General features: G+C 51.8%; 1 long non-coding RNA gene across 6 annotated transcripts; it reads left to right on the forward strand.

Moving 5' to 3' along the window:
• The first annotated feature begins 6,511 nt into the window (after positions 1 to 6,511).
• Positions 6,512 to 22,992, forward strand: LOC101693155. 6 transcript variants are annotated; one of them, XR_006607171.1, is made up of 7 exons: positions 6,513 to 6,836; positions 11,304 to 11,481; positions 12,226 to 12,322; positions 12,451 to 12,608; positions 12,684 to 14,082; positions 14,292 to 14,418; positions 14,870 to 22,992. It is a non-coding gene; the product is annotated as an uncharacterized LOC101693155 (long non-coding RNA). The 6 variants fall into 6 exon arrangements; XR_001181878.2 differs by having other exon boundaries at positions 6,512 to 6,836; positions 12,226 to 12,608; positions 12,688 to 14,082; XR_001181875.2 differs by having other exon boundaries at positions 12,226 to 12,608; positions 14,292 to 14,449.
• Positions 22,993 to 27,193: the final 4,201 nt, after the last annotated feature.

Consider the following 27,193-nt stretch of genomic DNA (forward strand, 5'->3'; position numbering starts at 1 on the left):
AAAGTCACATGGTGAATGAGAGGCGGAAGTGAGATTCCAACTCAGGCCTGGCCATGGATCGGTGTCCACATCTTGGCTGACAGGAAGGCAGAGAAGGCGAACAAGTCAAAGAGTCAGTTGGCAGGGGGTCTGGCAGTCCCTGGGGGGCTCTTCCCTGCTTCTGCAGACTGCTAGGGAAAGACAGATGCCTGGTGGTGTTGTTTGGACACCTGGATCCAGCTGTGCCTGAACCCAGTATAGCTGTGGACTCGATTCTGCTACCTGAAACTGAAAAGATCCTGAAAACACAATAGCGATTGATAGAGTTATTCCTGTGATATTCTTATTCTTGTGATTTCCAGTTCTCAGGACCTGGTACAGTGTCTGGCACTTGCTCTGCTTTTTCTTGATCTCAAAGACTACTTGGGTCACTCATATTTACTTCCATTAGCTCCTTGATCTGACTGCTACTTGCAAAGTGGCTGTCTCTACCCTGGACTAGGCCAGGTTGGCCCATAGCGGGTGGAAGCTTCTCAGACTGGGGAGGTCTGTTGGGCCCAACGTGGGCTCTGCTGGGTGGGATTGTGCAGTGGGTGGGTGATGGGGGAATGAATGATCCCCTATGGTGGATGTCCCCTTGACACCTCCCATGCCCAGGCATACTGGTGGCTTTATACTGCAGGCTCCTGTGACTCTCTGGTGATTTCTCTGGCCAAGGGCACATGGTTGGTCAGCTTCAAGGGCAGCTGGGAGGTGGCAAGGGGTTGATGCACAAGGAGAATCCTTTATCCATGACAGGTAAGAGTTGGTGGTTAGCTACCCCGGCATCCTTGACCTCAAGTGGGATGGCTCAGGTGTGTCCCGCTCAGTCTCTCAGAGGACCTCAGCAGGACGGCGTCCTAGTTGCCCACAACAGCTAGTTTATTGTTATGGCCTGACTTGTGCCCTCTTCCCCCAACCAAATTCATATATTGAAGCCCTAATCCCCAAGGTGACCGTATTTGTAGATGGGGTTTTATGGGGATTGCTAAGATTAAATGTGGTCATAAGAGTGTGGTCTTAATCCAGTAGGACTGAAGTCCTTATAAGATGAGCAAGAGACAGGGCATGTGCACAGAGGAAAGACCATGTGAGAATGCAACAGGAAGACAGCCATGGAGAGAGGCCAAAGAAAGAGGCCTCAGGAGAAAGCAACATTGACTGAACCTTGACCTTGGACTTCCAGCCTCCAGAACAGTGAGAGGATGTTTGTAAGCATCCTAATCTATGGTATTTCATTAGAGCAGCCACAACAGACTAAGACATTCCTTAATGTCCCTATTTCGCTTTCCTCAATTCACTGTCCCTAAATAATGCTTCCTTGGACCATCTCCCAAATAAGCTACTTGCACTTGAATCCCTATCTAAGGGTCTGGGATAGTCCAGATAGTCCAGACCCAGGCTAATACACCTGTCCACACCTTATCCAGTGGGGACACATTAAGGCAGCCCCTGGGGGGCAACACAGAGGTAAGACCCTGTAAACACTAAACTGTAGTCTTCCATGGTAATGATCCTGAGCCAGCAATGTCCCTTGGGGACTGAGCCAGACATTAACCACTGCTGGCCATGCCAAGGAGGGTGAAAGGACCCCACAGCGACCCCAGCAAGGTGATGGGATTCAGCTAGATGTGGGGAAGGCACAACCTTCCCAAGGGCAAGTTGGGGTGAATGTGAATGCAGGTGGATTTTTAGATTCCACTTGCGGATTTTTGAATCAGACAGCGCTGGGTACGCATCTCAGCTTTGCCACTTTCTAGCTGGTTGAGCTTAGCTAAGTCACTTCCCTTCTCTGAGCCTCACCTCCCTTATCAGATGAATCAACATCTCCCCCAGAGGGTGTTAGGCGGGAATGTGGATGAAGCACTTGGAACAGTGTCAAGAAAGTGGGTAAGGGGTCCACCTTATTCCTCTGAAGGTGATTCCAGGGGGCAGGAGAATGTGGTGGCTGTGGGGAATTGTTGAAAGGCACATTCTGTCTGGGACATACCAGATGGAGCTCTCCACTGCTATACCATGTCTCCTACTGAATTCAGGGAGCACCCCCCACTCTTGGTGAGGATGGCTGCTTTGATGAGTCAAAATGGAATTTTTCTGTCGGGATGGGATGGGAGCTGCTTCCTCAGGGGACAGCTGTTGGAGAGGAGCTCCCTGGATGCCATGATGCAGGCACACAGTCTTGGTCAATAACATAGCTTGAGGGCAGACTGAATCTTTTCCCGCAGCCCTTCCTCTGGAGGTGAGGCAGATGTGGTCAGGCAGTGAGGTGACACCAGTGCTGTTACTGGTGGTCGTGGGGTCTGTATGACTAGTTTAGGTAACACGGTAAAGAAGCCCACCTGTCACTAACTCTAGAACCCCCTGACCACAGGCATTGGGACAGTATAAGAAAGAATGAGGTCCAGAGAGGTCTGGTTCCCCCCAAATTGGAAAGAGAGACTCCAACAAAGCCCTGTACACTCATGTTCACAGCAGCATGATTCACAGCCACCAAAAGATGGAAACGATGCAAATCCAGATGAACTGGTAAGCAAACTGCTATATTCCTATGATGGAATAGTATTCATCCATGAAGAGGAATGGAATACTGGCATGCACCACAGTGTGGATAAACCACAAAAACATCATGCTGAATGGGATAAGCTGGAACCCAAAGGCAGATATTGTACAACTCCACTTATAGAAAATAACCAGAATAGGTAAATCCATAAAGACAGAAAGCAGATTCGTGGCTGCCAGTAGCTGCGGGAGGGGAAGACAGGGAGTAACGGCTTAATGGTGGGGGGTATTTTAGGGTGATGAATATGTTTTCGAACTAGCCAGATGTAGTGGGTGCCCACTGTGAATGTTGTAAACTTCTGTGAGGGAAACAATCAGTACAACTAAAAAGCAACTTACTGAATGGGAGAAGATACTTACAAATGATGTATCCAGTAAAGGGTTAGTCTCCAAACTACATAAAGAACTGATACAGTTCGACACCCCAAAAACAAATAATCCGATTAAAATGGGCAGAAGGCATGAACAGACATTTCTCCAAAGAAGACATCCAGATGGCCAACAGACACACGAAAATGTGCCCACCATCTCTCATGATCAGGGAAGTGCAAATCAAAACTACAATGAGATACCATCCCACACGAGTCAGAATGGCTAAAACCAGAAACACTGGATAAAATAGATGTTGGTGAGGGTGTGGAAGAAAAGGAACCCTGGTGCACTGTTGGTGGGAATGCAAGCTGGCACAGCCACTGCGGAGAACAATATGGACATTGCTCAAAAAATTAAAACTAGAACTACCTTACGATCCAGAAATCGCACTACTGGGTATTTACCCCCCAAATACAAAACTCCAATTCAAAAGGATATATGCACTGCTCTGTTACTACCAGCATTATTTACAATAGCCCAAATATGGAAAAAGCCCATGTTCATCAGCTAATGAATGGATAAAAAAGAAGTGGTGTATCTATCTACAATGGAATATTACTCAGCCACCAAAAAGAATGAGGGCTTGCCATTTGCAACAACAGGGATAAAGCTAGAGTGTATAACGCTAAGTGAAATAAGTCAGAAAAAGACAAATACCATATGCTCTCACTCATACATGATATTTAAGAAACAAAACAAGCAAGGGGGAATGAGAGAGAGAGAGAGAGAGAATCCAAGAAACAGACTCTTGGCTATGGGAGACAAACTGCTGGTTATGGGGGGGGTGCAGGGATAGGGGAAACGGGATGGGAATTAAAGCATGCACTTATCATGTTGAAAAAAGATAAATTGAAAAAATATTTACAAGAAAATGAAGTTGTTAATTTGATATTATGTGAAGTTCTACTAAAAAATCCAACAGGCATGGTGGGGTTCATGAGTGCTCAGCAGGATGCAGCTTACCGATGACAGAGTTGCAGCTGTGGAACCCTGCATCTGGGGTTCCACAGAAACCCCTGGTTTCTCCAGGGGCTGCTTTAGGGATAAAGAGAAGCCTGTGCCCCCCACCCCCCGCCCCACCTTCTGGACATGTGACCCGTGTCAGAATTCCCCTGGAACTCTTGAGCTGAGTGGCAGGCAGTGTTAGGAGCCAAAAACTATCCGTTTGCACATCCTGGTGGGAAGATGGGAGCTGCCTGGTCCAGTTTAAAGGAGCAAAGTTTATTCTCACTTGGATCTTCTGAGATGATGGCACCTCCTCCCGTTGCCGTGGCAGCCAGCGCTCCATCCTAAGAGGCTCAGGCCATTTTCAAGAGAGGCAGAAGAGAGAACGTTAACACTTCTCTTTGGGGTTCCATCTGGTGTTCCTATCTGCCTGTGGGCTCTTGGGGCCCGAGTTAGCTCTGTAAATGTCACCTGGAAGACGAGTTCCTGGCAAGATGGGGTGAGGATGACATTTACCATCCTGAGGTGTGCTCTGCAGTGTCCAGGGCCTCCGCACAGGATAAGGGGAGAGTCAGAGCTACACTGATGGGGAGACAAGAAGGGTGCTCCATCTAGCTATCAAACTAGACATGAATCCCAAAGGAGGCGGCACTAAATGCCTCAAGGCTGCAGGATGAAGAAGGCACAGTGGGTTTCTAACCCTCCCCAGGAAAATGGAGGGAATTTGCTCACCACAAAAGCGCTCAACAGGTGGACAAAAAGAGGGCATGGAACCAACTGAACCCCTAGGAGAGCTAGCTTGGGCTCTCCATGATCAACAAATGTGCTGTTATAGGAGTGGGGCAGAGGTCAGCCAGCTGGGTTCAGACTGGTTTTGGTTTCTGCTGGATATGGGGTCTGGCCCCTCCTTGTGTTCCTCAGTGTATGGCTCATCCTGAGTTCACCTGAGTCAGACATGATCCCTTCATAGTGAGACCCCCGCTAGCCTCTCATGATCACTTCTTTGGCCTACCCCCCTCACCCCCGCCATTTTTGTCAATGCTGTCCTTGAAAGGATATCCCTAGAGCAAAATATACTTGGAAATAGGACTGTGGGCTCTTTATAGTTCATCTTTAAGAAGCCCCAGGGAAAAGGAGAAGTGTTTGAAAATCTGGGAGCAGACAAGGACCTTGATTATTTTTTTTAATCCAAAAGGATATTGGAAACGATAGGCTGATACTCAGGAGAATTTGAAGACAGATTATAGAACAGGTGGCTTGGGAATGCTTTAGAAAACGTCTTCCTTTTTGTTTGTGGTGTGAGTGACCCAGGGGAAGGTGGTAGAGTGGGTAATGGGAATATTTTGGCAATGTCCTCTGGTCCATGCTGTGACCACATCCCATCTTGCCCTTTCTCTCAGTTTCATGTGAGTCCTCCTTCCTGGGGAGGATTGCTAGCTTTGCTAGGGCGGGGCAGTATCTCGGACCTCCCCTGGGATCTTTAGAGCTCCTGCAATGTCCTTGGGCTGGGCACATTGGTGGAGTGCTGTGGGTTTGTTGAATGGGATTTGGATTTCTTGAAGACCAAATCGGGGGCCTGGGGGAGGGTGGCGTCCCAGGGGGAGATGGACAATATGGAAGACAGCCAGTAAACCTAGAACCGGAAATGGTCAGTTCAAATCCTGCCTGGGTCCCCTACTGTGAGCAGCTCTCAACTTCTCAGAGTCTCAGTGTCTTTATCTGAGCAATGAAGATGACAAATGCTATGCACAGAACTGTAAGCATTAAACGGATGTCCTAGTAAAGTTTGTGTTTTGAGCCTTTGTTGAGCGCCATGCCCTGTGCTAAGCTCCCCTCCCCCATTCATTTCCACATTTAATCCACATAACCCGATGAGGTGGATTCCATCATTACCTCTACTTTATGGGCTAGGAAACCAAGTTTCAGGAACGCTGTGTCCAAGGTCATCTGCCAGAGGATGTGCAGGAAGCTGAAATGGAAACCCATGACAGGCTGGTTATAGAGGCCACTGGGACCGTCTAGCACAGTGGTGCCCAAGCTTGAATGTGCATCAGAATCCCCTGGAGGACTTCTTAAAACACAGAGCTCTGGGCCCCAACGCAGAGTTTTCCACCCAGTAGTCCTGGGATGAGCCCTGAGAATTCGCATTTCTCCTAAGTTCCCAAGTGATATTGACGCCCCTGATCTAGGACGGCTTTCTCGCATCCCTGCTCTATGGAACAGTAGGAACTAAGCATAGGGCCCTTCAAAAAATTAAAGACCAAACTTATAAAAAGTGGTTGGGCCGAGTGGTGTTGTGGCACTTCAAGCGGGTATGAAGCTTCAGGCAGGGGTTCAAATCTTCACTCCACCATAAGCTTGTGCCCATTTAGCAGGAATCATTGAGTAGCATACTCGGAGGCCACGCGGGTGAAGCACTTGGTGTCCTCCCATTACGCGGGGCTCTTGGCTTGGGCTCCCGGGACGGCGGTGGCGCGCACCTCTCCATCAGCGCGCCCCGGGCCGAGTCCGGCCGGGCAAGCGTTGCTATGGCAGCGCCGCGGGCGGGGATGCTGGAGGCCCCGCTCGTCCCTTTGTGCCGCGGGGGCGGAGGCGGGCTCCCCCCGCTCGCGGGCCAGGACCCCCGCGGAGTGCTGGGGGAGCGTGAGAGGGGAGGCCGCGGGGTTGCAGGGGCTGGCGGCGGCGCGAGAGGGGCCGAGGCTCGGGCCGGGGGTGGGGCTCCTCCGCCCGCCAGTCGCTCCCGCATTAAAATTTCATGGGCGCTGCAGCAGCTTACAAAGACGACGCCGGCTGCGCTCGGGGGACCGGAGGGAGGGAGGCTGCGGACGAGTGCGGGGAGGAGTTTTCGATGGGAGGCGCTTGCAGGGGCTCCCCCAGTTCTGAGCCGTGAGCCCGGGCACAAAGAGCCCTCTGCACTCGCGCTGCAGGACCGCGGACCCGAGGTAAGCCGCCGCCCCGTGCTCACAGCATTTCCTCCCTAAGCGTCCTGGTCCCCGCGCCGCGAACAGCCTCGTTCCCCGATGTCGGGGTCCAGGGTGGGTCCCAGGCAGTGTTCAGGGAATGGAAAAGGCTGACCGGAGTGCCCCCCATTTGCTGGATGGAGAGCTTCTGCCGCCAGTGCTTGTCCGGTGCGGCCAAGACCCGGGCCTGGGTGGGGCTTGGGGGCGGGAGGGGAGACTGCGCTGGGAGTCCAGTGCTAGTGGGGGTCTTCAGTCATGATCCGAGGGCGAACAAAGACCCTCCCCACTCCACCCTGCTAACCAGACAGGAGGGGACCCCGGACCTTCTCGGCCCACCGGGTTGGCAGCTCAGTGGCCAAGCCTGGGACAGAGCCCGCATGGCCTCGGAACTGGGGGTGGGAGCGGGGTGCTTGAGCCCCTCTTCCCTCACACGGAGCCCACCGCCCAGTGCCTGCTCAGGCCCCATCAGTGGGACTCAGATTCTAGTTGTGCGGCGTGCTGGGTGGGTCCAAGGGGATGGGGAAGACAGAAAAACCACCTTTCTTGAGAAGAATAATGGCAATGATAATGATAAGAATAATGCATCAGTTTATAGAGTGCCTACTTTATGCCAGCAACATGTCTAGTGCTTTGCACGCATTACCACAACAGTCCCAGGAGGAGGTAAGAACCCCATTTTAAAGATGAGGACATTGAGATCCAGAGAGGATTAGGTACACGTCCAAGGTCACACAGCCCATGATTTTGTATCCAGATAGGTAGGAGTCTAAAGCCCAGTTTATACCCCCGAACAACGTCTGGGGAGCCCTCAGAACCCACCAGCTCCCTTGCCACCTCCTTCTCCCTCCTCTAGGAGGAGGACACTCGAGAGAGAGGCTGGAAATTGAAGAGGGAGATGCCAGATCTCCTGTTCCCCTCAGCGGAGGGTCCTGGGCTAGAGAAACTGCTTCTTGGACTCTGCAGAGGGAGGCCTGGGGGGCTTGGATTTCCTACCCTCATCCCAGGCCCAAGACCAGCGGCTGCCGCGCGCGCGGGGATTGCTGGCGCGCACACCCCACTGCAGTGCCGCCGCGGGGAAAACGCCCCCACCTGCTGCTGGGGGAAGGGGGTAGGGCGGGAGGCAGTAGTGCGGGGAGACGGGTGGGGAGAGAAAGGCGACAAAACGTGCGGCAAGAGGCTTTTTCTCGATGCCAAGCCCAGACTGAGCGCCAACCCCGAGCAGAACGCTGGTTCTGGGCACAGTGCTTCACTTTCCAAAGAGCATTCCCCTCTGGGAGCACCTGGGAGCTCTGCGATGCCTGGGTTTGGTGGGGGTTGGTCGGGAGGGGGAGGCGGGGATGAGTAATTCCACTTGACAGACAGGGAAATCTGAGGACAGCGGTTCTCAGACTTTAGGGGCGTTGTTTCAAATATGCAGATGTCCGTGCCACGTGGCCGGGGGATGAGTAAGCAGGACTTGGGGTGGGGCTGGGCATCTGGATGTTTACTCAGACCCCTCCTCCCCTCATCAAGCAGGTGGTGAGACCCTTTGTGGAGTGAACAGTACCCAACCTCTCCCCCCAACCGCGGCGCCTTACCGTGTCGCAGTCCGAGCAGAATGGTTTCCTCTGGATACTTTGCCAGTGCCTCGCTTTGGGCACTGGGTCCCGCACTGACTCATTAATTTCACGTTGAGAGAATTTTCGGGGTAACATCTCCTATGCCCCTCCCACACCAGGCACTTGATTATTTGATGACCCTTGCCATTGAGAAAGGTTCTGAAATCTACCCTGCATCCTTCTGGCTGCATTTTTTGAGGTCCTTCTCCCCACTCCTCCTGGAGAAGAGAGCTGGTCCTCAGAGCCCCCAAAAGGAACCATAATGCTTTACTGGAGCTTTAGGAGGCCCACTCTGTATGCCTGGGTTAAAAATGAGAATTTTGTCATTTTGGGTGATTTTAGAAACGAATTTCATACGTTTAATAAAATGGATGATGACTGTAAAAGGTTGGAAAAGACCAGTGTATTCTACGCATTCGCTTTTGTTGGACCTGCCAGTTGTTTTCTTTCTTTCTTTTCTTTTTTTAAAAATCTTCATTTTTAAGGTTCCTTCTCTGGATCTGATAACATGCTTCCACCGTGTCACCTGCTTTTTAGGTCCACTTCAGTAAGGAAGTAACTTCCCTCCTGTGAGCCTCAGTCCCCTCATCTATAGAGCGGGAATCATAATCCCTGCCTTAATCGTAGTGCCTGCCTTAAAAGGCTGTCTCGAAGCTATAAAGCAGTATATATAGAGTGCCTGTAGCCAGTAGGTGCCTAACAGAGATATTATTGCTTAGAATGCCCACTGTGTACTGCCTGAGTTCACTTGCATGGCTCCTGAGTCTTGTATTGATCCCCAGTTATTTGCTTTTATTTGTATTGGGGCTGTCGGTTCCCCTCTCCTGGGTGACCCTTGGGCTGTTTGAGCCGGGTGGGGGAGGGCAGGGGGTGTTTCTGGGGCCCTGGGTCCATTGTGCAAGCTCAATGGGCCGGTGAATAACTTATAGGCTAGTCCTTTGTTTGGAGGGGATCCTTCTTCTAGTGTCCTGAGGCCTGGCTCATCTGTCAGAGGGAACTCGGTAGAATACCCAGGGATACACAGGGGCAGAGGCAAAAGCCAGCTGAGAGTGACATATGTGCCTGCGTCCCTCTCCAGGCTGATCAGATTAGATGAGGCAGGTGTCATTCCCCAACCCCCGCCCCTGCCTTGTGGTCCAGGTGGGCCCCTATGAAAGCTGGATGAGTCATGGAAGGGAGGGACAGACTGAACCACTGTGTCCTCAAGGGGACAGAGCAGATAATGAATGGAAACCAATATCTCTACAATTTCATGACCTTTTACCAGGCTTCTTGCTGGGTGCTGCCTCACAGAGACCTTTCTGGGTATTCCAGCTGAGAAACGAGGCTCAGAGAGGTGGTGTGATTAGCTCAGGATCACACAGCCCACTGAAAGGAGAGTCAGGACTTGACACTGGGGGTCAAGTCCTGACTCTGAAACACGTGTTTGTAACTACTATGGTCCCTTCTCTTTTCCTAAATGCCAGCTTAATCAGTTGCCTTGAGACCATGTAAACAGCTTATCAAGGGACCCGGTGTGGTTTAGCAATTGCGGACCATTTCCCCCACAGTAGTATTAATGCTGCCGATCACGGTGCTTGAGGCGTGCACATACCTTCCCCGGGTGTCTTCTCCCATCTCACCACCACCCCGTATTTGAGCACAAGTCTTCTACCCCTTTGGGGTTCCACAAGCCTGTTTAGAATCCAGTTGCCTCACACTCTGGCTGGGTGATGTCGGAGAGAGATACTTCGGATGTGTTTCTTCATCTGTAAGCCAGGGACAAGAAAACCCAGTTTATTCTTTTGTGAGGTAGGCTAACGTGCCCCCAGTTAGCCTCTGTCCTCAATATGTATTGCTTTCCCTTCATTGTCTTCCTTTAGCTCCCTTTCCTCCTTCCCGCAGCTCAGGGGCTCCCTTGTGTGAGGTCGACTTGAACTTCCAAGCTCCTCTTTTGTGTATGCTGCATTTGAGTTTGTTCAGAAACGGGGCTTTCCACTGCTCTGCAGATGGGTCTGTTTCCTGCGCACTGTTCCTGTGCCACTCCTTATTCCCAGGAGGTGCCCGTTACTTCTCGGCACTCACTCATCCGAGGCAATTTAGGCCAACATCTCCCATATGCCAGCTCTCCGAGCAGCAATTTTATTCCAGAGTCAGGGAAAAAAAAAAAAAAAAAAGCAAAAACCCAAGAACCCAGAGGGACCCTAAAATGCAACCAAATGCATATTTCCCTGGCAGCTGTTCCTCCCTTACCAGGAATGGCACAGAGTTTGGAGGGAACAGGAATATTCCACGATGGTGTAAAGAACCGTGCGTGCAGTGGTAGTACTAACAGTGTAAGAAAATAATAGCATGTGAGCTCATAGGTAGTATTTATCATCCCATGGGACCCTCACGTCAGCTCTGCAACTTGGGCGCCATTATTGTCCCATTTCACGGGTAAGAAGTCAGGCCCAGAGCCAGAGTGCACTTGCTCAGTGTGGCACAGCAGGATGGAGACTGTGCCGTCAAGCCCGTGCCCTGTCCAGTGCGATAAGATGCTTAGGCTGGCCATGGCTCCTCCCAGATATCTCCCAGTTTCCTGTTTTCTTTTTCTTTATACATTTTATTTATTTATTTATTTTACTTAATTAGAGAGAGAAAGAGAGAGCGAGGGCGAGGAGGGGCAGAGGGAGAGGAAGAAGGAGAGAAGCAGATTTCCCGCTGAGCACGGAGCGTGACTCAGGGCTCCATCCCAGGACCCTGAGATCATGACTTGAGCCTAAAGCAAGTTTGCCGCTTCCCCCACTGAGCGTCCCAGGCGCCGCTCTGATGCTCTCCAGTGTACCTGTGGGTACATATTAGTCCCCTGCTCTTCTTTATTTCACTTCAGTGACGGCTGGACCCATCACCCTGCCCACCCATGGGGTTGCAGACACGTCGACGTGACCACTACGACCATAACAGCATCGAAGGACAGCCAGGATGACCCTTCTGTGCACCCCTGGGGTAACAGACTCCAGCTTCATGCTATGAAATCCATTTGGGTAGAAACCCTCTGAATCTTAGAGGTAGGAGGGACCTCTAGAATCTTCTGGAGTCCAACCCCTCAAGCAAGGCTTCCTTGCTGGGGCCCCTGACCTTGGCTTGCAGTGGAGGAGTGGGAGAGTAGTGGGAGCTGAGACGCCAAGGCCCTGGGGCCCCATGGAGGTCTCTGACCTTTGATTTGTCATTACATCAAAGGAGTTTTGAAAAATAGCATTAACGATATAATAACACGCACCCATTCCAAGTATACATTTCAATCACTGTGCTTGCCAGATGTGGACACCTGCATAACCATTGTCACAATCCACATCTAGAACACCTTGAGCACACCAGATGTTCCCTTGTGTCCCTTCGCTGTCAATCCCTTACCTGCCCCGGCCCTAGCCCCAGGGAACCACTGATTGGCTTTCTAAGCCTAGAAACTCAACTTGTGTTTTCTAAAGTTCCATTAACATGGAATCTTTTGCATTTGGCTTCTTTTGCTGAGGATAATGTTTTGAGGTTCCTCCTTGTTATGGCATGGATCAGTAGTTCAATCCTTTCTTGAGTCTTATTTTATGGAAGCTTGGTGTAAATCTATAACTTCGTCTCATGTGCACAGTTCGATGATTTTTTTGCAAATGTACTAAGTTGTGCACCCACTGCCATAAATCCATTTTAGGATATTTCTACTGCCCTGGTAAGGTCCCCCTGGACCCACTCATGGCTAATCTCCACCACCTGCTCTTGATTGCAGACGACCCCTAATCTTCTTTCTGTCCCCGTAGGTTTGCCTTTTCTGGACATGTCACATACGTACATGGAGTCAAACAGCACGCGGCCTCTTGCGCCTGGCTTCTTTTCTCTCCGTATTCTCTCTTCGAGGTTCGTCCAAGTCGTAGCATGTAACAATCATTTATTCCTCTTTACTGAGGCGTAGCTTTCGTTATACAAACATATGAATGTTCTTCCATCTACGAGGACAGGATTTTGACTTAATCTATTTTACTGAGGTAAAGGCACCTGCATTCCAGGAGGCATATCCTGTTTCTGGGACATCGGCGTTACACAGAGATTTCCTCGACAGGTGAAAACAATTTTGGGAGCTCTTACCGTGTGCCAAGTCAGTGGCTACACCTTGGAGCATAATGAACATTGAGTCGCACATCAGGTACGTGGGGCTGGGGAACCAGTCTTACCTGTTTGTCTGCACCTAACACACATGTCTCCCATTCTACCTTCCTAGACAGCTACCTGCTTGACTCAGGGGTTGATGTTTCCCTTGAAACCTTCATTGCCTTATGGATATCGGGGTCTGCGGAACCAGGGGAAGGGCCATTGTGAACAGCCTAGGGTCTGTTAATGGAGTGCAGCGAGGTCCTGGGACAGAGGAGAGAGAAGGGATTTCTGAATTCTTCCCGAACATTCCTGGCCACACCCGGGAAGCAGCCTTGCAGATAAGTATTCCAGTTTACCCACCCACAGCCTACCCGCCTGCCCTCTCTCAGTCTGTGCAGGAAAGTACAGAACCTCAGAATCCCCGTGTAGGAGGGGAAATGGGTGATCAGCTTTTCTAGCCCTCTAGGTCACAAACAGAGACCTTGTCCCCATTTTATGGGGCCCCAGAGAGGGTGACCGCCACACCCCTCTTTTGGCACAGAGCCTAGAATTTTGTCAACTCCACCATCAGGAACTTCTGTAGACTGGAGTTTAATGACCTCATATTAAGATCCCGTAGATCTGGGATCAGAAGAAGTGAGTCAGATGGGGGTTGGGGACTCCTGGTGGCTCTTCTCAGTGCTGGCCCTTTGTCATCATCATATTTGTAAAACTTGGCCCAGGGCTCCTTTACCCAGCAGTGGAGTGGGGACATGGGCATGGTGACTCTAGGGCCACATTCTTTCCTCCAGATCTGGACCCTTGCCCTGAGTCCCAGGTGCCTGAAGCAAGCTCCGGCCACACGTTAAGAGGCGCCCCCGACTCTCCTGGCCCAGCTCTGCCAGCCACTGAAGAGAGCTTAGATGTCACCAGAAGCAAAACTGAGATATGATTCTGGGTCAGGACTAGGAGGCATTTGATGGGGGCAAAAACGTATCTGAGGCTGATCTGTAGGGCCCCCATCTTTCCTCTCCACTGCTTCACACTGTGGGTTAGTACTGTGTACTCTGGATGAATGTAGGGCTGGAAGAATCCCAGGGCGCAAAGAGAGAGAGAAAGAGAAAGAGGGACGGACTTCCCGGGGCTACACAGAATGGCAAAGCCGGATCAGGAGTCTGGATTCCTGACTCCATTCACTGCTTCTGCTCAGCTGAATTTGTCTTACTTTGTCCTGAGGCCTCTTCTGCAGTTTTTGGGGAACAGGGAGGTGGGTGAGGGAGCCCCTCCTTATCCCGAGGACATTCTGGGGTGGGAGGAAGGGAGGTAAAGGGGAGTGTGTCTGGGCCTCGCCTCTCTGGCCCAGGGTGCTCTTCTTGCTAGCCGAGACTTCTGGCCAGGCCCGGGCTGGGGGACGGGGCCTGGGCGCAGTTTTCTCCTGCGGTGTGGTTGGCTCTTTTGTCTTCCAGGAAGGGATCTACACAGGAAAGGAGCTGGGAGCTGGGCCTGGGCTGCCCACGTGCTGGCTGGGTGTTTCCAGGTAAACCTGGGTAAGCATGGGAGAAGGAAGTTGCATTGAGCTTAGTTTTACGGGGGATGATCATTCTATTGCCAGAAAGGCCCGAGGTGAGAGGGGTGGAAGGGAGGAGCCAGGTGGCTGGAAGGCTTGCTCCACATGGTCTTGTGGGGGTGTGCGGGACAGAATCAAGACCACCGTGAGTGGGTTATGACAGACGTTTCAGTACATTTCTTCATTCAGCACAAACACGGACCAAGCACCTTCTCCCAGCGAGATTCCGGGGATCCAGAGGTTCACTCCAGAGACACGGTTCCACCCTCTCAGATCTTCACACCAGAATGTGCTTTATCACAGTCTCAGCGAAGGAGTGAGCTCCCCATCCTGGGAAGAGAGAGAGAGTGTGTGTGTGTGTGTGTGTATGTGCGTGCGTGTGCGTGTGTACTGGGGGTGGGTGGTGCAGAAATCCCCTTCATGGGAATGTTGTAAAGGGAATCCAAACCCCCTGGGGACTCTGAAGGCTCTTTTTGCCCACCTGGACCCTGCCCCTTTTCTGGCCATGATGCCCTTGGCCTTGCTTCTGGCTCCCCTGATTGGTTCTGTTCCCTGAGCTAGCCCTGCCAGGGTTAGAAACTCCATTCCTGAGTTTCTTCTAAAAGTCATTAGTGTCTAAAGCCCTGACCCCCACCCTTTCTACCCTTTCTAGGGAGACTGAGGGCCTCTGAAGGTGTCCCCCCTCAGATGAGGGGTTAGGTTGGGGGGTGTGGAGTGCTGCGGGATGGAGGATGTGCCCTCAACCTAACTTGCTGCATTTCCCCCAGGTGGCTCTTCCTGGCTGCGTCTCCAGGACTCGTGGTGTGGTCTCTCTGGAGCCCGCGTGACTCTGGACTCCGGCCACAGTGATACAGGGAGCAGCCTTTGGTGGTTTTCTGGAACTCTGGACAATTCTCGAGAGACCTCATCTTTCCCAGCTGCTCAGACGGCGCCTCAGACAAAAGGATCAAGGGCCCTTCTGGTTGGCGCTTGGCTGAGGACAGGCCCTGGCTCTGGAGGGAGGGCTATGAGGGAGGCTGGCCGCCCCCTGCCCCTCCGTGTCCGCCTGGACCCTGCCTATCAGACCTTACCGTGTGTGCCTGGACACCACTTTTTGGCCCTGTGCCGACCTGATGGCTCTCTGCAGTCCTGCTCCTGGGCCAAGGCCCAGCGGACCCTTACCAAGGCTGGGTCTGGAAAGACCCTCCAGGCTGGGGCAGGACCACAGGGATGGGAGTCAGGGTGGAGCTGCCTAGTGGAAAGGAGGCCAGGCACAGCTTCATGGGCTCCATCGCCTGGAGTCTGTCTTGCGCCGTTTGCCTTGAGCGATTCTCATTTTTGTGGGTGCTTTTTGGATGAGGTTTTTCTCTGTTGCTCTCTGCCTGATGGTCACAGGAAGAGGGCAGTCAGGGTCTGGGCGGAGTCTGGGTCTTCCCCCAGTGTGGTTGAGTTTTGGGGGACAGATGGAGGGGCAGAAGCTGTGCCATCCTGAAAGGGGAGGGTCTGTAAGAGATGAGGAGGCCCGGGTAGGGGAGCTTGCCAGAGGGAGACAGAAACTGGGCCCTTTTGGCACCATCCAAAGGGAACAGGCTGGATCCAGCCTTGTCCCCAGGCTCGAGGGGTCAGGTGACCCCAGCCAGATCTCTGATCTCTGTCCTTATTGCACAGATGCTTGATTCTGTCCTTGGGGGACCAGGCAGGGCAGGCCCCAGGCACATGAAGCCCTCCCCTGTCACACGGCTGCACGTTCACCTTCCTGTGCACGTCTCCATTCTCCGCTCTCCACTCTCCAGCCTGTCTGGGGGGCGGGGAGCGGGGGTCTAGTGCTAGCCCAGAAGCAGTCTGTGGGTTTCCATAGGCAGGTTGAAAAGCCGGGTGTTCTTTTCCTAAGTGGAGAGGGAGCCTGAATTAGCTCGAGCTACACTAAAAGCAGACCACACCCCGGGAGGGAGGCTGAAACAGTGGAAGTGTGTTTTCTCATAGTTCTGGTAGCTGGAAGCCCAAGATCCAGGTGGGAGTGATGGTTTCTCCCAAGGCCTTTTCCGTCAGCCTGTAGAGAGCCACCTTCTCGATGTGTCCTCACTGGGCCTTTTCTCTGTGTGCACTTAGTGGGGGAAGGAGGAAGAGGAACCGATCTGGTGTGTCTTCCTGTTTTTCTAAGGAATGCCAGTCCTGTTGGAGGAGGGTCCCACTCTTAGGGCCTCTTTGAGCCTTAATTTCCTCTGTAAAGTTCCCATCGCCAAATACCGTGGCTTTGGGGGTGATGGCTGCAACCTATGGATTTGCGGGGGCGGGATCCAGTCACATAGATGCTCACTGCAAAGGTGGAAAGAAGGAGCCATTTTCCCCTCAGCAGCCCCACAGCCACGGGGAGAGGGAGGGAGAGCAGAGGTAGGGGCCATAGGGACCGGGAGTAGGCGACACTGTGCTAGGATGGTCCCAGTGCTTTAGGGATACATGGAGCTGGCTGGACCAGGGCAGTGAGGAGGAGTCCCAGGGGAAGGCTGTCCTGGGAGGAGCCTGAGCTTTGGAGCCTCAGGGTGTGTCCCCCGCTACACAATCTTGAGCAAGTCACCTCACCTCTGTGAGTCCGATGCCCATTCTGTAACAGGAGCCATCTGCTCTGCTGGAGGGGAGGGCAGTGCAGGAGGAGTCCGTAAAGGCTCATGCCTGCCCAGTGCAGGGCTCCTAGCAGGTTGCTCTGTCAACACTCCCATCCCTTTGGGGGTTTAGATTCAGGGCTTATCTATTTTCGGTGCTCCAGAACTGCCAGCTCGGCATCTTCTAAGCCAGAGGCACTTCCACTGCCTGTGTTTCTTAATATCTACTTTGAATCAGCTTGGGGAGGTAGCTGCACTTTATGGCCTCCCGAGTAGCTCCAAATGCCTCCTGGGGTACCCTCTCATCAGGAGTGAGAGCCTACCATGGGCCCTTTTTTTTCTGTGCTGGTCGCTTACAGGGGGATATAAGTGAAGCTCTAGGCATGATTGAAACCTACAGGATGGCACAGCCAAGCAATTGGAACTGGAGGACTGGAGAAGGGGGCAGTGAACAGTCCACTCAGTCATAGGTTCTGAGTGCTTGGGGGTGGGGGACAGGAGTAAGGTCCCAGAATCACCTGGACAGTCTTCCCAGCAAGGTTTTGAAGGATCAGAAAGAAGTGGCTTAGCTGACAGCTTCCAGGTCCCTGGAAGAGATTCGCAAGTAAGTCCTAGGAGATACCATTGCTTTTACAAAAAAAAAAAAAAAAAAGTTCAAATTCAACCAGTTTCTAAAAATGTAGACTTATCAGAGCCTTTAAAGTGCTGATGGGAATTGTGAGTACTCAAGGACAGGCAGAATTCAGTGTTCTCCTGTTTTATGGCAATAGAGCCTTTTTCTTATGGGGCATCATTTAGAACTGAGGGGGCCATCTGGTGGGGCTTCTGTGGAAAAACCACAGCCGGGATAGGAGATGACACAGCTTGACACACTCAGAGGCTTTATAGCAGTGGCTGGAAAGGCAGTAGACGAGGAGGTGCCAGGGGAGTTGGAACTTAGTTCCAGGAGTCAAGTGAGCTCTGTGCAGTTTTGGTATGGGCTGAAGAGGAAGAGAGCCGGCCAGTGGTCAGAGTAGCTGGAAGCCTGGCACTTGGTGGTGGAGGTGTCCACTGGACATGGTACCTCTGGGCTTGATGCCACTGGGGCATCAACTCTTTTGTGAAAGATGCTGGTGTGTGTGCCCGTGTGCCTGAGTGTGACAGGATCCAGCCTTCTGGGAAGGGGCTGACCAGAACCAGGCAGGGGTTTCCGGCCAGGACCAGCAGGGTCTCTTTTCCGGGGGAGGGCCCTTGACGCCCACAGCTGAGAAATTGGGAAGCAAAAACGCTCTGGGGTGGGGGCCACAGGAGAGGCTTCGTTCTGGGGGGCTGAGGAGCATGGAGGCGGACCCCCTGCCCTGGTCAGGCCCCTCTCCCTGGCTGGTGGGAACGAGAGGCCTCCGGAGCCACAGCTGAGGGGCCGGGGCCGTGATGCATGGTGTGATTAACCTACTAACCCAGGGCTCGGCCAGGCTGCTGCCTCGTGTGACGAGGTGCCTGGCCTTCTGCCAACTGACTAACCCACTAACCAGGCCCCAGCATGCCCTACTAACCCCCTGCAGCCGACCCTACTAACCTTGCAGCTCATGGGCCTTCCAAGGGGCTGGGACGTGGGGGCAGACGCCGCTCCAGAAGGCCCTGCCCGTGGCCTGGGATCTCTGTGCAGACCCACATTCCAGGACAGGGCGCGCGAGCAGGACTCGCCAACTCTGCCACTTCCTGCTGGGTGATTTGGAGCAAGTCACCTAACCTCTCTGAACCTGGTTTCCTCAGCAGCAGAGGGGGGGCTATGATCTTCACCTCACAGGCTGCGGTGAGGATTCTTGTGAATATAAAGTTCTTGACATGTGGCAGATCCTTAAAAAAAAAAAAAAATGAGTGAGGGTTGGGGGTGGGAAGCCCAGAAAACCTGATTAATCACGTCCCCTGCCTTGGCCCTGGTCCCTCTGGGTGTTCTGCACACAGAACCTTCTGCCTGGGGCCAGACACTCGCTTTGAACCCTGTCTCTTCCCCACATTCTTCCTTGTTCCAAGCTTTCTTTTCTGTAGGCAGCTCTTTTGTTCGATTACTAACTTGTCTAACGGGGGGGGGGGGGTCCCTCAACCGTCCCCTGCCCATCCCTTAACCAACTAATGGACCTGTGTGTGTTCTTCCTTTTCTCCTAGTGACTCCTGTGTGTGTCTGCTGAGGTGCTCCCGTCCGCTGGTGCTGTGCTCTGACTTACTAACCCAGCCCCTACTAACCTCGTTTTCTCTTCTTACTAACCCCAGCCCTGCCGAGCTCTGGGCACCCCCTCCTTTTGGCAAGCAGCGATCCTGGGGCCGATCCTGCACACCGATGCCCCACTTTGCTGCCTCAATTGGCTGTGAGTTCAGAGTCCACTGGGCCAGGTCTAAGGCAAGGGACGGCCGTGTTTACCACACCAGTGGCCCACAGGAGGTGGTTGTCATGCGGACGTAGGAGGTCGGCCTCCGAGCGTGAACATCTCTCCTTTGTGCGGAAGTCTGGTGGCCACTGGGAAGGGGCGGAACCAGGGAAACCTCTGGGATTTCCCTGGGTGGGGAGGCCTGTGGGTCTGCAGCATGGAACACTGGGCTCTTCCCAGCCAAGGGGCAGAGAGAAGGGGCCTGCGGCCTGTGTGTCCTCCTTTGGAGGGAAACAAGGGTGGAATTGACTCCATCGGAAAGTGACAAGAAGAAGCATGGTCCTACAGGAAGTCAATGGGATCGTGTGCCGCACCCGGAAGTCAGCGAAAGGGGGCGTGGCCCACACCCGAAGTCAGTAAGAGGGGTCCCTGCATAGGAAGTCAATGAAAGGGGTCTTTACCACACTGGGGATCACTGAGTGGAGCATTTAGTACAGGAAGTTGGCCAGAGGGGCATTTCTTAACCGGAAGTCAGCAGTCAGTAAGAGGGGTTTCTCACCTTATCACTAGGCATGACAAGGACAGGCCGAAAGATCAGTGAGAAGGGCCCTTCTTGCAACAGTAGTTGGCTAGAGGGGCCCTTCCCCTCCTTGAAGCCAGTAGAGAGGCGGTCCCCACACCGGAAGTAGATATGGGCCATTTTTCACACCGGAAGTCGTCGAGAAATGCTGTTCACGTCAAGAAGCTTGGGAAGGCAAGGAAGAAAACAGAACTACCCTGTGTTCAGGGGTTCGCACAGGAAGAAAGTAGGAAGCAAGACGTGAACCCCAGGGCCTCCCAGTGTCCTGCAGTCCCTCAGGCCAGCCAGAAATTAATCCCCGGCTCCCAGTCCTGTTCCCACCCATGGCCCTGCCCCAGCTTGCCTTCCCCAGAGCCCGCCAGCCGCTACACCAGGGCCACACCTGGGGGTGATTTTATGCCTCACCTCCAGTAGGCACCTCGGTCTGTCTCTGTGGGCTAATCTCTGGCTCCTTTGCACTAACTCTTGCTCTCACCCAGCTAATCCCTGCCTTGCCCTGGCTGTCCCTCCGGGGGCTGCCCACTAACAGCCAACCCTACCCATCTGGGGGGCGCCAGGCTCCCGGCCTGGCTCTGACCGGCTCTTAATTAACTTCTCCTTCACCTTGACTAACTCCTGCCCTCCTGGTCTGTTCCTTTCAGCGATAACTAACGGCTTGTGGATTTCTTTCTGACTAACAACAGGTCTAACACTACTTGTTACTATTACTGTTAACAGCTTGGATGTCGGCATGGCTGGGATGGTGCTAACGCAGGTTTGGAACATGACTAACCCTGGCAGAGGTGTCGTTTCGTAGAGTTGGACTTGGCTTCTGCTCTGGTCAGAGCTATCTGTAGTCAGTAAAGATCGGGGGATTCCAAAGGAGGTGCTAGGGCTGGGGTGTGGCCCAGGCATGGCAAAATGGTACCCATTGAGGGTGGGACCAGAAAGCATGGTCAGCCGTGAAGGGTTATAGCGGCTGGAATCCCATCAACCTCTAACAGTCTGCATTTGGGTTTTTTTTAAATAATATAGCTGCTGTAGGCCAAATGGGTGGATGCAACTCTTGTGGGCTTCAACACGACAGAGGACGTGCCATTATGCATGGAATCATTGGTCACCAGGCCAAGACCTAGACTCCTTGATTTGGGGACTTGAGAGTTTTGGAAGTTCCAAGAATGAAGCTTAGGATCTGAATATTCAGAAGAGTTTAGATTCCATCGTCCATTCACACCTTAGTATAAATTAGCTCAACTTCCTCTTTAGTCTTCTCTGCAGTGTAGCTGCACTGAGATGTGAGTTTGGCTGCAAGGGAGTTTGGTTTGCTTCAGGGTGGGGGGAGGATCCTTTGGCAGCAGAGGAGGAGAGCCACGGGGTCAGGGGATCTTGGGCAGGGGGTGAAAGGTAACATCAGGCTGAGATGGGGATGGGAAGAGGGGCCATTTTGCTGGCCCAGTCTGGTAGTTTGGTTCTGTGGGAAAGGGTAGTTCACGGCAGGGCTTGGAGGACTGGATCTGTTCAGGGCCAGGGTCAGAGGCTGGCCTGGAGACTTAGAGGCAGGTTGCTTGGGTCATTGAGCGCTTTGACAGCCATGGGCTTGGAACAAATCTAATGCACCTGGAAGTGGGGCCTTAAGGGAGGCCTGAACTGCAAAGGGAACAAGAGAGGAGAATGCATTAGGAAGAGCTTGTGGAGGCAGCCTGGGTCATCACAGGGACAGACAGGATGGATGGGGTGGAAGTGGGGGAAGCACCTCTCTGATGCCCTCTAGTGGCCTCCCTGCCCATTTCTCTGGAAGCAGGAAGCTTGGGCCCTTGGCTTTCCTGGAAATTCTCTTTATTCACCTGCAAAGATCTTGATGTTGCTGAGGACCTAAGGTGAGCCCAGCACTGAGTGCTGGAATCCACCTACAGGCCCTTCCATCTGGTGCTTGTATAGCTCAGTGGGGGAGTTAGAGAACTTAACATGTAATGCAGTGAGATGGATGCTGTGTAGGGCTGGGCAGGGCTGTGGAAGCACCCAGAAGGCGGACAAGGTTGCTGTGCACCTAGTTCATGTCAGGCGTGGTGCTTGGTGTTGTGAACAAGTGCTGATTAAGTCCTCTGCTTTCCAGGACAGTTCATGCTGGTGCATCGGGTGGGCGCGGGGTAGAATGGAGTGTAGGCAGTCAGGGCAGGCTTTCTGAATGGGAGACATCTAAGCTGAGCCCTGGTTAGGTGCAGTGGGGCTGAGTTCCAGGTAGTGGGAATGGAAGACAAAGTTCTGGGCATTGGAGAGGGTCGAAGAGATTCAGGAAGGTTCATGGGGAATGTAGCAGGAGACAGATGGGACATGGACAAGCAACAGGCCCTGTTGCCTGGGAGTTTTGGATTTGTGTTAAGGGCAACGGGGAGCTATGGATGTGACCTGAGGAGGGGTGAGTTGGATCTTCAGGCTAACAATTTGGCTATTTCAGCCCAGGTGGAATTCTGAGGCGCTTACAATGTGTTCTGGTCAATTTTAGATAAGTGATAAGAACCTGAGCTAAGGGACCCTTAGATCTGTCGTGAGATAAATAGAATCCTGAACCCGTTGGTCCAGCTGCAGTTAGTGCTGCAGTGACCAGAAAGCCAGGAAGGGGCTTGGCTGGGGTGACAGGGACAACTGAGAGGACGAGCAGCCCTGAAAGGGGGTCACCCCAGCCCTGGGGGTATGCGGCTCCCGGAGAAGTTCTGAGGAGATGTCCTCATGGACTGCAAGTCTCTAGGAGAACCTCACCTGCCCTGTGTGTCTGCCAGAGGGACACGCATGTGTAGAGTAAGCTTCCAAGAGGCAGAGCCTGGTCCCAGGGAAGGAGACATGTATCATGAGGGGGAACAACTCTTCTGGAGGTGGAAGGAGAGGGACTAGGCCCCCTTTGAGACAGATGGTGGTGACGGTGAGAGTCCAGGATTCTGTGTGTGAGTGTTCATGTGAGTGTGTGTCCATGTGTGCACGCATGTGTGTTCTTGACTTAATACCTAAGGAAGCTGATCCCAAGTAGGCACAGTCTGTTTACCCCTCCCTGACCCAAGCCTTTGATGTTCACGCTGGGTTCAAGTCCACTGAACATCAAGCTCGTAAGGAAGAGGACTGTATGAGCTGGGGAGTTGGTGGCATACTGTTTTCAGGAGATGTCTGGGGTGGGGGACTGGTCCCATCCCAACAAAGCATCCTGAAGTTCCTTCTTGAGAGTCTGTCCAGGGACCCACTGTTTTACTTTAACCAGAGGAGACACTTTCTGTGTGGGGATAGATACTCTGCTACAAATTAAAGACCAGATTCTTATATGGATCCAGCAGTGGAGTGTGAACTTGGCTGTTTTTACTGATGAATGTAGCTTTCGTGTAAATACCATTTTGATATTAAAATCTGACTTCACACCTGAAGGATGGCTGTTGCTTAAGAGGTAGGAGGGATGCCTACGTAGTTCAGGGGAGGGAGGGGAGCCAGGAACATTTTCGAGGAGACAAAGTGAGTTCTTAGCCTTTTCTTGAGATTCTGACCTTTGAAGTCAACATGATGGGGCCATTCCTCTTTATTTTCCATTGTGGGAAAATACACACAAGATAAAATTTATCATCATAACCATTTTGAGTATTACAATTCAGTGACATTAAATACTTTCACAACGTTGTACAAACCATCACCACTAATGTTATTTTAAATAATAGCCTTAATTTTTGCCTTGGACAATGCTTCAGAGAAAATTCAGATTCTTGTTACCTGGGAGCTTATGGTTCATTGGGAAGGCAAATAATTCCTTGGAGACAGAGGAAAAGGAGAAAGAGTTCAGGGTATGGGTAAAGGACTGGCAAATTCATGGCACAAATGTCAATGACCTCCATTGCAGCTACTGTGGCAGACATTGCTAGTCAATCACCTATCTCTCTTTGAGAACCTGGACGCATCTTCAGGATCTGTCTCAAAACAGTCTTCTAGGCAGCTGGGACCATTCTTTCAGGGTAGCTTTAAAAACTTGGAGTCAGTCCTAGGATTGAGATTCCTGACGAATCCCAGCTTTGTCCTTTCCCGTTGTGAGACCTTGGGCATGACTCACCTTTTTTTGAAGAATGGGGACAGCACTCTCACCTGAGAAGACGTCCCAAGGGAGTGTTCTCGCAGAGTTGAGATGGACCCTAATCCCTCACAATTGTTGCCCTGAACTCTCATTCTAAGTTAGCACCCAGGGGTGCCTGGGTGGCTCAGTGGGTTAAGCCTCTGCCTTTGGCTCAGGTCATGATCTCAGGCTCCTGGGATCGAGCCCCTCATCAGGCTCTCTGCTCAGTGGGGAGCCTGCTCCCCACCCCCCTGCCTGCCTCCCTGCCTACTTGTGATTTCTGTTTGCCAAATAAATAAATACCCCAAGTTAGCCCCTGATGGTGGGACAGACCCCAAGAGAGCCATCACAGAAGAGGTCAGGGGATGTGAGGTGAAAGAGGGCAATAGGGGGAGGTTTCCTGGAAGAGGTGACACACAAGGGAAACCTTGAAAGATGGGAAAAATCAATCAGTTGGGATAAAATAGCCCTGGCAATGCAGAATATTCCAGAATGGCTCCTTCAAGATTCATCAGACTAGTTCTGGCAGAGATGGGGGTATGGGCGTTGGGCAAGGTAGAGTGGGCACTCCAAAAGAGGTTACGGCCTGAGCCACAAGGTGGAGGTGGAGGCAGAAATAGGGGACAGTGGCCAGGACAGCACTCTGGAACTGAACCTGCACACACACACATACACAGACCACCTCCCAGCCCCACGTATAATTCTCAACTCCTCCTGCCCCTTCTATGATCCAGAAGGACACTGGCCCTGTGCCTACAGTCCTGGCTTCCAGTTTTAATTCCATGGCTGTCCCGTCTGGGTGATCTTCAGGAGTTGCTCTCTTTCCCTGGGCTTCAGTGTCTTCTATAAAAGGAACGAGTCCACCAAGGGGACCTGAAAGGCTCTCCTGTCCTTAAAGGATTAACTGGAAGAAAACTTACTCCTAGACTTCCTAGAGGCTTCCAGACACTCGCTGGTGTCTTTCCAACGCCTCTTTCCTTTCTCCTTCCCCCCACTCTTCACCCAGCATTCACTGAGTCCTTTCTATCCACTGGGCACTTTCCTAGACTCCGGGAAGCCAGGCCACCAGCTCTCTGTCCCTCTATCCCACCTTCCTCATTCTCCCAAGGATTTCTGCTCTGGCTGTTCTCTTTGCCTGGGATATATGTCCCTCTGCTTTTCATATTGTTAACGTCTCGTGGCTCTTGGGTCTCAGGTCTCAGCAGAATGTCACCTCCTTAGAGATGTCTCTCCCCTGACTCCTCCATCTATAGTAACTCTATCAGTTCTCAAACATTCTGGTTTTGGGACCCTTTTATACTCTTACCATATAGGAAATGGTTGTTCCCCAGCTGGGATGGGCACTGACTATTTGAAAAGCTCAACTAGCTCCCTGTTTCATTCATTCCGAAAAATGTTCTTGACACCTGACTCAGTGCTAAGCATGATGCTGGGTACTCAGGGTATAACCACGACGCAGGCAGGCATCATCCCTATGGTGATATCCTGGACGTGAGCCCATAGATATGAAATCACAAACTGTGCCCAGGTCTACGGGGACAGGGAACACCTCACAGGAGGAACAGGAGAGAAGAACTGGTGTAATGAAAGTCTACCATGTTAGAAACAAAAAGGGAGGTGTTTTAAAAAGAATTGTTTAGGGGTACCTGGCTGACTTAATCAGTTGAGTGTGCAACTCTTGATCTTGGGGTTACAAGTTTGAGCCCCAAGTTGGATGTAGAGATCACTTAAACATAAAAATCTTTAAAAAAAAAAAGTCTTGTTTATCCATTCACTGAAAAAAATAACAGTAAGCTCATGGCTTGCTAATGTAAATAATGCATTCTTTTTTAAAACTAGGCTCCATGCCCCATGTCAACCAGCGTGGCAGGGCTTGAATTTACCACCCTGAGATCAAGACCTGAGCTGAGATCAAGAGTCAGTTGCTTAACGGACTGAGCCACCCTTATGTGTTAGGTGCCCCTAACACATTTCTTATAAGAATAATTTTTTTTTCAAAACAAAATCAATTCAGTGAGAAACATTATTTTTTAAAAATTTTAAAAAAGAATTTGTTTATTTATTTGATACAGAAAGAGAGAGTGAGAGAGGGAACACAAGCAGCGGGAGTGGGAGAGGAAGAAGCAGGCTTCCTGCTGAGCAGGGAGCCCGATGAGGGCTCAATCCCAGGACTCTGGGATCATGACTTGAGCTGAAGGCAGATGCTTAACGTCTGAGCCACCCAGGTGCCCCTAACACATTCCTTATAAAAATAACTATTTTCAAAACAAAATAAATTCAGTGAGAAACTATTTTACTTTTGGGGGGTTGGGGGTAAATCTCTATTGGATTTTGTTATCTGCTTCTGCATGCACTCTGTTGTAATGTCACATGTCATGTAGCCTCTGGAAAACTCCATCATACACTCATGACAGAAGGAGACGAAAAAGAAATTAATGTCTCACTGGGTCCCCAGATCTCCTGACCATAGCTTGGGAATCACAAGACCTGTTTAATTCTTGCTTTTCTTTCTTAAAATGCATGCCCATCTGAAATGACCTTGCTTATTTGTCTGATTCCTTGTTTACTGTCTATCTCTGGTCTTGTTTTTCTGCCTGTTTTTGGAAGGCTGCTGGGGGTGTGGAGGGAGGGAGGATCTCGGATGGAGCCCTTTGCAGGTGCTCCAAACGGCCCACCCAGAGCTGCAGTTCTTCAGTATGACCAGCAGATGGTGGTGGTGCACCAAGACCAAACCTGGTTATTCTCAGCGCATTGGGGATGATTTGTTGCGGGGTGGGGGGAGCGGGTGTTTACTCTTTGAATCCCAGAATTTCAGGTAGGGGAAGAGAAAAGACTGGAGAAAATACAGCTGAGGGCAGCAGTTTGGAAAAAACTCTGCTAATTTCTGTTCTGTTGAGGGCCTCTGTTCTTAACAGAAGCCAAGCCAGATTGACTCTCCCTCTTCAAACCTGTTTTCTTCTCTGAAAAACAGGCAAACTCTGACTCTGGCTTCATTTCCCCATGTTTCTTTTGACAAAGGTCACTTTATTGTGATCGCGCTGGTAGCTCAGTGTCTTCTAACGCTCTCCTCCTGAGGTCTAGAATATTCCAAGGGCTAGTGGCGGGCTCTACCTATAAGAAGACTATGGTTCCACATTCTACCTCTAAAACCCTTGCTTAGCCCACCTGGGTTGACGAGATGGTGGGGACTATTTTCTGAGTGCTTCCTGTAGGCAGAGTCTGTGCTAAATGGTTCATCCTTGTTGATCACGGAATGCTCACGACATTTGAGAGGTTGGTTTCACTATCCCCGTTTTTGTAGGAGGACACTGGAGCTCAGAGAGGTGAAGAGAGAGACATGCTCAGAGACACAGAGCTGGAGGAGGGGGTAGCCTGTGGCAAGTGTAACCAAACTGCTGACTCCATCCTCTCAATGAGGTAGGCCCATCCATCCCTCTACACCGGTTTCTCTCTCTCATTACTCCTTCTTGTGAGGTGTTCAATCCTCGGACAGCTGAGGACAGCTCGTGATTTCATATCTACGGGCTCAC

This window comes from Mustela putorius, unplaced genomic scaffold, assembly GCF_011764305.1.
Source record: "Mustela putorius furo isolate JIRA1106 unplaced genomic scaffold, ASM1176430v1.1 tig00000578_pilon_pilon_pilon, whole genome shotgun sequence".
Taxonomy (NCBI): domain Eukaryota; kingdom Metazoa; phylum Chordata; class Mammalia; order Carnivora; family Mustelidae; genus Mustela; species Mustela putorius.